This window comes from Moschus berezovskii, chromosome 8, assembly GCF_049115385.1.
Source record: "Moschus berezovskii isolate FMDL1 chromosome 8, NW_MosBer_1.0, whole genome shotgun sequence".
NCBI lineage: Eukaryota > Metazoa > Chordata > Mammalia > Artiodactyla > Moschidae > Moschus > Moschus berezovskii.
In genome coordinates this window covers 102,609,015-102,619,752 of record NC_142467.1, presented here as the reverse complement: position 1 = coordinate 102,619,752, position 10,738 = coordinate 102,609,015, and the positions used below count along the sequence as shown (strand labels likewise).

The following is a 10,738-nucleotide window of genomic DNA, read 5'->3' as shown; positions in this document are numbered from 1 at the left end:
AACACAACAGTCAGAGGCATTGAGGCAACAATTAATACTTCAGTTGTTTCCATATGTTTCATCAGGATGGATAATGTTGCAATGAAAAGGGGTGCATACATTTTTATGGAGAGTTCAATTCTTTGGAAATATACCCAGAAGTAAAATTGTTGTAACATACTCCCATTCTATTTTTTTTTTAATTTTTTGAGTAACTTAGGTACTGTTTTCCATAGTGACTATACCATAAATTATATCAACACCAGTACTGCACATGTTTAACTTTTCTGCCCATTCTCACCAATACTAGTATTCAGGTCTTTGTTTCTTTTTATTGAAGTAATATTATCTCATGGGCTTTGCTGGTGGCTAGATGGTAAATAATCTGCCTGCAATGTGGGAGACCTGGGTTCCATCCCTGGGTTGAGGAGATCCCTGAGAAGGGAATGGCAGCCCACTCCAGTACTCTTGCCTGGAAAATCCCATGGACGGAGGAGCCTGGTGGGCTGCAGCCCATGCGGTCGCGAAGAGTCGGACATGACTGAGCGACTTCACTTTCACTTTTCACTTTCATGCATTGGAGAAGGAAATGGCAACCCACTCCAGTGTTCTTGCCTGGAGAATCCCAGGGACGGGGGAGCCTGGTGGGCTGCCGTCTATGGGGTTGCACAGAGTTGGACACGACTGAAGCGACTTACAGCAGCAGCAATATATAATTTAACAAAACAAGAAGAAATATCTTTCATAGCATCATCTTGGGGAAAAGCTCAAAGATCTTACACTTTGGAGTGAGAAGCTTTGAATTAGTAGCAGTGGCATACTCTGATTTTTCTGGCAGAAATATGAGTGTTACAACTTTTTAGGTAAACAGTCTGAAGACAGTTATCAATATTTAAAATGCAGATAGTCTTTAATTTGAGGGTCTTCAGAGTTGGCATGACATTCAGGTCCAAATCGTTGTGGTGGAATCTGTCTTATATGTTGTGACCCCTGTGGAACCACCCGTGTGACAGACAAAAAAAAAAAAACACCTGGATATCGCTCAGTGTACCCTGGGTGACAAAGTCATCCATGATTCCAACCACAGTTCAAACATCACTATCTCAACATTCATTAGTAGCATTGATTAAAGAAGCAATGTAACAATAAAGAATATGAGAGTCAAAGTGACAGTAACACAGGCTCACCATGAAATGTTGAACGGCCACAAGCAATGAATCATCATTAGACTAGTGTTTGGAGGCAAGTCCATGAGGAAATATTAAAATGGAGCAAAGGGTAGGAAAAATGACTGCATTCAAGCAAAAGAGTACTTATGAATTATATGGAGCATGTGTGGATAATATAAAAAGCGAAGTTTTAAAAGAATCTAAAAATTTATGGAACACTGTCAGTGAGAATAAAATTAGGTTAAGTAGAGTGCTTTAAAAGCAACTATATATTATGTGTGGAATCTAGAAAAATAGTATTGATTAACCTATTTTCAGGGAAGCAATGGAGATGCAGATATAGAGAATGGATTTGTGGACGCAGCAGGGGAAGGAGAGGGTAGGACAAATTGAGCAAGTAACGTTGACATATATACACTACCATGTGTAAAATAGCTAGCTATTGGGAAGCTGCTATATAACACAGGGAGCCCAGACCTAGAGGAGGGGGGTGGCAGGGGAAGGGAGGGAGGGAGGCTCAAGAGGAGGGGATATATATTTATATTTATTTATATTATATAATTATATATAATTATTAATATATATATAATTATTAATTTATATATAATTCTGGCTGATTCGTGTTGTTCTACAGCAGAAGCTAGAGCAACATTGTAAAGCAATTATCCTCCAAATAAAAAACAACTGTATAGACAAAATGAAATGAAAATCTATAACTAAGTTATATAAAAATATGAACTAGTAATAATTTAATGACATCAATGGTGGTTACTAACATAAAATTAAACTAGCAAAGACCTGGAAATAAATAGTGCAACAGAAAAGTTTTTAGAATGTAGGGAGAAAGCAGTATTTAGGTTAGAATTTCATTTTATAAGATCTGTGGCTTTCAACGTGCTAAAAGAGAATAGAGCATAAAGAAGAACACCTTCCACATGATGGCCAATTGTGATGAAACTTTTAAACATAGATCTAATAAAAGCAGGCAAAAAGATCAATAAGAAATAACAGAGATGTAAAAATGTGTTGGATATCAAATGCAAATTGGCATTTGCCATTTGACAAGTGCGCTGTTGCAGCTGCTGACCTCTAACACCCCTGAAGGAGATCAGGGTGGAGAGCAGAAATGAGGCACTCTTTGCTGGTGGCAGGAGCAGGGGACAGCGGGAACTAGCGGGACAGGTCTCCAGATAGTTAGATACTCTCAGGAACTGATTTTATGAGCCCAAGTCTTGTATCTCCTCATATCTAGAAAAGCACTAAAATCCTTCATAGTGAATTGTTTCTTGTGAATAGCAGAAGCTTCATGAGACCAGCAGAAACTGTCTACAAAAAAATATGTGCTTGGCTGCATATCAAAATCACATATATGCCATCATTTCCCCCCTACCTCCTCCAAGCTATATGAGGTGCTGTCTTCCAGGTTGCAGACCTCCTATTGTTACAAATAAAACTTAGCTTGCAACTCTCACGTTGTGCAATTATTTTCATTGACATGGAAAATGTATAAAGGGCAATGTATTAGCACTGTGCTATGCTGTGTTAACTCTCGTGTCTGACTCTTTGCAACCCCATTGACTGCAGCATGCCAGGCTCCTCTGTCCATGGGGATTCTCTGGGAGAGAATACTGGAATGGGTTGCCATACCCTCTTTCAGGGTATCTTCCCAACCTAGTGATCAAACCCGTGTCTCTTATGTCTCCTGTATTGACAGGCAGGTTCTTTACCACTAGGGCCTCCTGGGAAGCCCCATATTAGCACTAATGAGTCACAACTTCTAGCATCATTTTTGCTTAAAACAATGATTTGCAAGTGGAAAACATTAAAGTGACAGCTCATTTCCTTCAGGAAAAAAAAAAAAAAACTTAAAAAACAATGCAGAACACACAGTATGATTGATGGATAGGTTTTCCACATAAAATTTATAAACACCCACAGTTCCCCTCCAATGCATTATATATAGATAAAAGAACTAAATGACAAACAGCCACAAACTTTTTTTATGAAAAAAGTCCAATTCTTTCATTGAAAGGTTGCAATCAAAAATAGGAATAAAATTTCTCTGATTCTTCTCTACCAAAGAAAGGAGTCATACAGATAATTTGAGAAGTAAATGGCTAATAAATCCACAAACATATCTACCCTCATAGGTAATGAAATGATTGCAAAGTAAGATAATTACCATACCCCTTCTCACATCTAAAAATTTTTTTCACAGAAGATACTGTGACATATGTTTCTCACAACCACAAGGATTTTCGCAAAGATGCATTTGCAAGAATTCCTTGGTGTGGATCTTTCTTATCAATAAGTAAACATGGTCAAATATGTCATCTATAAAGTTAGAAAGAAATGCCTTCATTTCATTTTATACCCCTCCACAGCTAGTATATTATTACTCCACTCCAGTTCATTAAGAAGATACTTGGACATATGTCCTACTTTAACTAGAAGCACCTTTTTGCCTCTCATTCCTTTTCTGATGGATCTTCCATTCCTATTAATATTTCATTCTCATCACTGAACATTACCTTACTGAGTTCAATGTTCATGTCTATTTTTTAGCAACTAAAAAATACTTTGAATTTTCACCAAGCAAGCAAGCAACCACAGTGTTCTCTGGACTCTGGGATAAGCTGAATTGTTTCTCAGGTGCCTTCAGGTAAATATTCTTAGATTTTATTAGTTCTGACTTTTTCTTTGGGCAATGTCTTTTGGGCTCTTGGACTCATTTGCTTTGGAGCTCTGAGAGAAATGTCTTTCTATGGAACTCTGAATCCCTTCCTGGGTTGATGATGGAGACTGAAGTTGTCTGCAGATAAGACATTGGACATTTAGCCAGACTTAGAACTCCAGTGGAGAAGGAAATGGCAACCCACTCCAGTGTTCTTGCCTGGAGAATCCCAGGGACGGGGGAGCCTGGTGGGCTTCCATCTATGGGGTCGCACAGAGTCAGACACGACTGAAGTGACTTAGCAGTAGCAGTAGCATGACTCCGGTTGCAGCAGTGTCTTGTCCATGCCCAGGTTATACAAGCTCAGGGATATTTACAACTCTCTATACCTGCTCATTAGACATATTTTTGCCTGTTTTACAATGACTTATACATACATGATTTCCTTGTGGGACTTCTTTATCTAGACAGAATTGTTTTTTCAATTGATTCTGTGTTCTCTGGGAGGTCAGATTATAAGGCAAGATAATTCAGTTTTTATTAATCTTTCTCCATTAATTCTCTTGCCTGCACCTTATCTCATCCCTGAATTTAAATTTTCTTCGGCATGTGAGACTGAAGTAACTGTCTTGACTATGTCTCTTGTATCATTAAAGCATTGACTTATGGTGGGGACAAAGCCCATGATACCCTTAGAAAGTCATTATTCCCCTCCTTATAAGAGGAACAAGTTTGTCCATTTAAGGTAAAACATTGGGCAGTGCATTTCTTGGTTTCCTGACACTTTTGTTAAAACATTAGTAACTTCATAATTATCTGAAGCTGCTGCTGCTGCTGCTGCTGCTGCTGCTAAGTCACTTCAGTCGTGTCCGACTCTGTGTGACCCCATAGATGGAAGCCCACCAGGCTCCCCCATCCTTGGGATTCTCCAAGCAAGAACACTGGAGTGGGTTGCCATTTCCTTCTCCAATGTGTGAAAGTGAAAAGTGAAAGTGAAGTCGCTCAGTCGTGTCCGACCCTTAGCGACCCCATGGACTGCAGCCTACCAGGCTCCTCCATCCATGGGATTTTCTAGGCAAGAGTATTGGAGTGGCTTGCCATTGCCTTCTCCGATATCTGAAGCTAATAGCTATCATTTAGTTCCTGATTACAAACTGTGTGTAAGTTATGAGATATATTAATATTTAGATGCTTTAAGTGCCATAACCTACATTAGCACATTACAAGGATTATCTAATCTCATTTTTAGAGAAGTTTCTTCTGGGAAGTATACTATTACATACTTCATCCCTCATCGTAGGTGGTTATTTAACATTCTGCTGAAAATTACAAACCAGTTTTGGGAGGGAGTCTTGATTGGAATTCTATTAGAAGGTTTCCAGTTTTCAAACCCGGGGTCATGATTCTCAACCAGAGGTGCTTTGCTTCTGGGAATATGTGGTAATGTCAGAAAGGATGTGGCTAAATACTGTCAATACACAGAACAGCATCCAAGAGAAATAATTATTCTGCCCCAGATATTAACAACTATAAGATGAGAAATCATTTTATATTGGCACTTCTCCACCTTTAGTGTGCACACAAGTCACCAGGGATCTGAGCACAAATTTTGATTGAGTAGGTAGGCTTTCAGTGGGCTGAAGGATTCAGCATTACTAACAGCCACTAGAAGCTGTGATGCTATGGGTCCTAGTTCGTTGGTTGCACTTAGACTAACAAGGCTCTGGTCCTGGGCTAGTCAGGTACAGTTAAGTTTATGTCTTCTCTACCAAAAATAATTTTGGTATGTAATTTGGAAAGAAAAAAATTTCATTGACTACAGAGACTGCAATAAACTGTATTTAACTCTTTTCATAAGGGGTCTTGAGTGACATCAAATAGTAAACATCAGATAAAGACTTTGAAGTAGGCAGAATAAATGTCTCTAGAAGATGTTCATATCCTAATTCCAAGATTTTTAAACATCTCAATATATATAAAGGGGGAAAAGCTAGCATATAAAATAAATTTGTTAATCATTGACTTTAAGATGAAACGATTAGCTTGTCCAGTCAACCCTAAAGGAAACCAACCCTGAATATTCATTGAAAGGACTGATGCTGAAGTTGAAGTTCCAATACTTTGGCCACCTGATACGAAGAACTGACTCATTGGAAAAGACCCTGATGCTTGGAAAGCTTGAAGGCAAAAGGAGAAAAGGGTGACAGAGAATGAAGTGGTTGGATGGCATCACTGATTCAATGGATATGAATATGAGCAAACTCTGGGAGACAGTGGAGGACAGAGGATCCAGGTGTGCTGCAGTCCACAGGGTCACAAAGAGTTGGACACATCTTAGAGACTGAACAGCCACAAAAAAGCCAGGCTGATATAAGGTAATTTCAATGGTCCTATAAATATAGGAGAAGGCAATGGCGCCCACTCCAGTACTCTTGCCTGGAGAATCCCGTGGACAGAGGAGCCTGGTGGACTGCAGTCCATGGGGTCACAAAGAGTTGGACATGACTGAGCGACTGAACTGAACTGAACTGAACTGAATGCTTTAATTAAGGTATTGATATTTAAAAGTTCCAGTATGTATACTGGATTAGGGGCTGAAGCCCAGGAAGCTGAGTCACACCTAACAGGGACAGGACATACCTCTTCAAACTGGCAAAAAACAGAGTTCTATATGTGAATATTGAAAGAATGGAATTAAAGAAATCCACATTTAACAAGATAATTTTCCTTGCAAAGTAGAACATTAACCTACATAGGTATAAAAACATAAATTTGTTCAAGTCAAAAGAGCGGTATAGCCACACACATCATCATGGATGAGCCTTAGAAATACATAAAGAGATTCATGTCTGACTACATCCTCATGAGAAACCTGAAGAGATCAGTACAACTCCACACTGACCATTCCATTTGGTAATAAAGATATTTTATTAAACAATTTTATTTTAGAAAAGATGTATGTTTAACTGATAAAATATTCAAATTGGATAGAACTGAGGGCAGTCTTGATCATCTAATTCTTCATTTGTTTTGATATTTGAAGACAGCATTCATGAACAATGTTATTCAAGTTTATTTCAAATAACTGTATGAAAAAGTGATTCATTGATGTTGTTTTGAGGTGACAACGGGAGATTGGAAGGACATGGGTATTTTCACAACACCGGTGACCCTGAATCAGAAATTAGTTTCATACTGAGTCATGCTTTGATTATGAAGATGGTACATAATGTATGACATTGATGTGTTGATGTTCATTTACTGCCACATTCATTAGTTATGACAATGCATTGAATAATAGGAGAAATTACATTTAGAGACATAGAAGGTAATATTTTCTGTAAGTATTGGAAATTTTTAAGAAGAGACAAAAAAAAATAATTTAATAAAAAATCAAAGCATGCTTCCAGTCCTTCAGCTCAATGAACACACCTTACAAATGGACACTGAAAGTCCGTATTTCAATGAGCAGAAATCTCGTTGAAATAGAGAGGAAAAAGAAAAATTTTGAGCTGCCTGAAAATATTTGCAGAGTAATAAATGCATGATTTTATATTTCCTTCATCTTACTTAAGACCAACTCTACTCCCCAGTCATATTATTTCAATCTTTTTTCTACATTTGTCTTTTGCTGTAGATTCCACTTGAAGACATGTATTTTATTATCCACTTGAAGGCATGTATTTTATTATCAATTTTTGCCAGCAGATATGGTAGACACAGTTGGCATAAGCCATGTACCATAGCCTAATTAGAAAAAGAATATGACCAGTGATAACAACCAGGATGTTAAAGTTTGGATTATCAGGTAGAGCAATTAAGGTAATGAAGTGCAAAGAATGATGTTCACAAAAGTGAAAAAGAGTGGTCTCAAATTCTCTGTAATAATGTTATATGAATAGCTATCTTGCCAAAAGGAATTTCCTTCCCATAGGAGTAGTACACTACTACTACTACCATGAAAAAAAAAAAAAAATACAAGGTGTGATTTATTTTAAAAGAAATTAAATATTTCACATCCAAGGTTGGGAATACCATTTGGATAATATATCACAAAGCTTAAAAGTGAGTCAGACAAATTGTATAGACAATTTGAAATAAAAAGAGAAATTCCAAGAAATTGGAAGAGACATGTTCTATGTCCCCAGTCTGAGTAAAGACTGGAAACTTTTGGCTTGCTTTGAGCTCTGCTATCCAGGGCACTTCTTATACCCTAGGACAATGGCCCTTTTAGAGTCACCTTTCCAAAGAGCATTTTCAGACCCTTCTTTAAGTCTTTATTTCTCAGACTGTAGATAAAGGGGTTCAGCATGGATGTGACCACACTGTACATCACCGAGGCTGTTGCACTTGAGTGTGAGCTGTTGGTACTGGCAGAGCTAAGGTACACTCCTAAACCCGTACAATAAAATAAGGAAACAATGGCGAGGTGAGAGGCACAGGTGGAGAATGCTTTATGCTTGCCCTGAGCTGATGGGATTCCATATATGGAGGACACTATCCTAGAGTAAGAGTAAAGGATACACGTGAGGGAACTGCCAGCCAGCAGCACAGCTCCAGAGTACATCACCACATTGCTGAGAAAGGTGTCAGAACTGGCAAGTTGGGTCATCTGATTGAGTTCACAGAAAAGGTGAGGGATTTCTAAGAAGGTACAGAAGGACAGCTGCAGCACCATTGAGCTTTCTAACAAGGAATGCAGGACCCTGATGACCCAGGACAGCAGCGCCAGCAGTGCACAGAGCCGGGCTCATGATGACCGTGTAGAGCAGGGAGCAGCAGATGGCCAGGAAGCGGTCATAGGCCATCACAGTCAGGAGCAAGATGCCCATTCCTCCAAAAAGTGTGAAGAGATACATCTGGGTGATGCAGCCTTCATAGGTTATGACTTTGCTCTTTGTCTGTATATTCCACAGCATCTTTGGAATGGTGGTGGAGGTGAAGCATATGTCTACAAAGGACAGGTTGCAGAGGAAGAAGTACATGGGGGTGTGGAGGTGGAGATTTGAACTGACAGCCAGAATAATGAGCAGGTTTCCAAAAATAGTGATCAGGTACATGGAGAGGAAAAGCTCAAATATGAAAGGTTGCAATTCTGGTTCTTCTGAAAATCCCAGAAGAAGAAACTTGGAAACAGCTGTTAGGTTCCTTACTGCCATGTGGTGGTGTTGACTATGAAAAAATGGGTGAATAACATGACTTATTTTCACACAAATGGGCATTACTCACAAGGTATAAATGCTACCATTTACATTTCCATCAATAAATTACTTTTAACATTTTGTCGATGAATTTTGTCAACTCTAATTAACAAACTTGTCCAACTGTCAGTTTTTCCCCAGGATGTCATGTATAGTACAGTTTTAATACAATTAACTCTGTCATGCATTTGAGGAATATAAATTGAATTGTGACAACATTCCAGCTATTACGCAAGCAAGGAATTTAGAGTGCCGAAAAACAAAAGCTACTAAAATCTGGTTGTGGACACAGAATATAAACAAATAAAAAGGTTGATATGGAAATAAACACACACACATATATGATGTCTTTTGGATACAGATGTTATAAAGGAAGCAGGTACAAAGGGAGAGCAAAAATAGAGTGTGATTTTTATGCATATTTAGGCAAGACTTGCCAAGAAGACATTCAAATAGACTTCAAGTGTCACTATTGTGAGCATATTTAGGGAAGGGTATCATCATAAAGGAACAGTTAGTGTGAAGACCCTGAGGAAGAGGTTTGTTCAAGATGCTCCAGTGGATAAACGGAAGCCAGTCTGGTGAGGAAATGAGCAGGAGGGAGAGTGAGGAGAGACGGTGTCAGAAGATGTTGAGGAACAAGGTGGCCTCCAGGCTGTTGCTGAAACCTCAAGTCACAAGGGGGCCTTTGAACATAAAAAGTGTCTTCAGCACTTCAGGAAATTCCATGCTTTAAAAAGCCTAGTCTGAACCAAAATTGAAGGGAAATCCAAAACTAAATTCTTAAAGAAATGATGTACGCTAGTCACAGCTTAATGACATCCCTGAGGGTCACTAATTCAATGTTAGATTGCAAAGATTTGGATGTGAAGGAATATGACAGAAAGCCTTTTAAAATGTGAGGAGCAAGCATTACCTAAGTTATAATTTCCCCTCACATAAAGACATATATATTCAAATACAGGTACCGAAGATAAAATTTATCACTAGTTAAATGCAAAGGAGAGTGCCTTACAAATAATGGTGTCTGAATACGATACAACTTTCATGAACAGATCTGCTCACAATAAAATCAATTAAACAATAAGGGATAAGAGATGTGGAGAGTAGTTGGACATCCATAAAAAGCATGATTTATTAAGATGCATATGCAGAAGAACATTCATTTTCATTTATGTTTAAAGCAAGGATTTGCAAGTAAAGAATATTTAAGTGGCAGCCCTCTTCCTTCTGTTAAAACAAATACAGCAATGAAGAGTATAAGATGATACAGAGATTTTGCCACACAGTTTATAAACTCAGACAGACATTCTGCACAAGTTCTTGCATATGTACATAAAATAGCTAAAGGCCAAACAGTGAACTTAAAAAAATTCCAATTCTGTTAAAGAATGAAATAAAAACTAGGAATAAAAACATGCTGATTCACCCATACAGAGGCAAAGGAACTGAATAAGCATGGCTCTACTTTTTTGATAAAGGGACTGACATTTTTGATAAAGGGACTGACCAACAAACGTATTTAGCCTTACAGGAAATAAAACAATCGCAAATTAAATTCATTAGCACAAACTTTTCTCATAATAAATTTTTTATTTGAATACTGAGAGAGGAGATACTGAGAAATTTATGTCTCATGAACTGCTGTTGCAAGTCTGGATTTTTCTCATCATAGTAAAGTATGCTGCGTACTTAAAAAAGGTCTGATATCTCTG

General features: G+C 38.1%; 1 pseudogene; it reads right to left on the bottom strand.

The window, feature by feature from the left end:
• Positions 1-8,035: 8,035 nt before the first annotated feature.
• LOC129558153 (olfactory receptor 7A17-like) lies at positions 8,036-8,981 on the bottom strand (annotated as a pseudogene).
• Between the last annotated feature and the right edge of the window lie 1,757 nt (positions 8,982-10,738).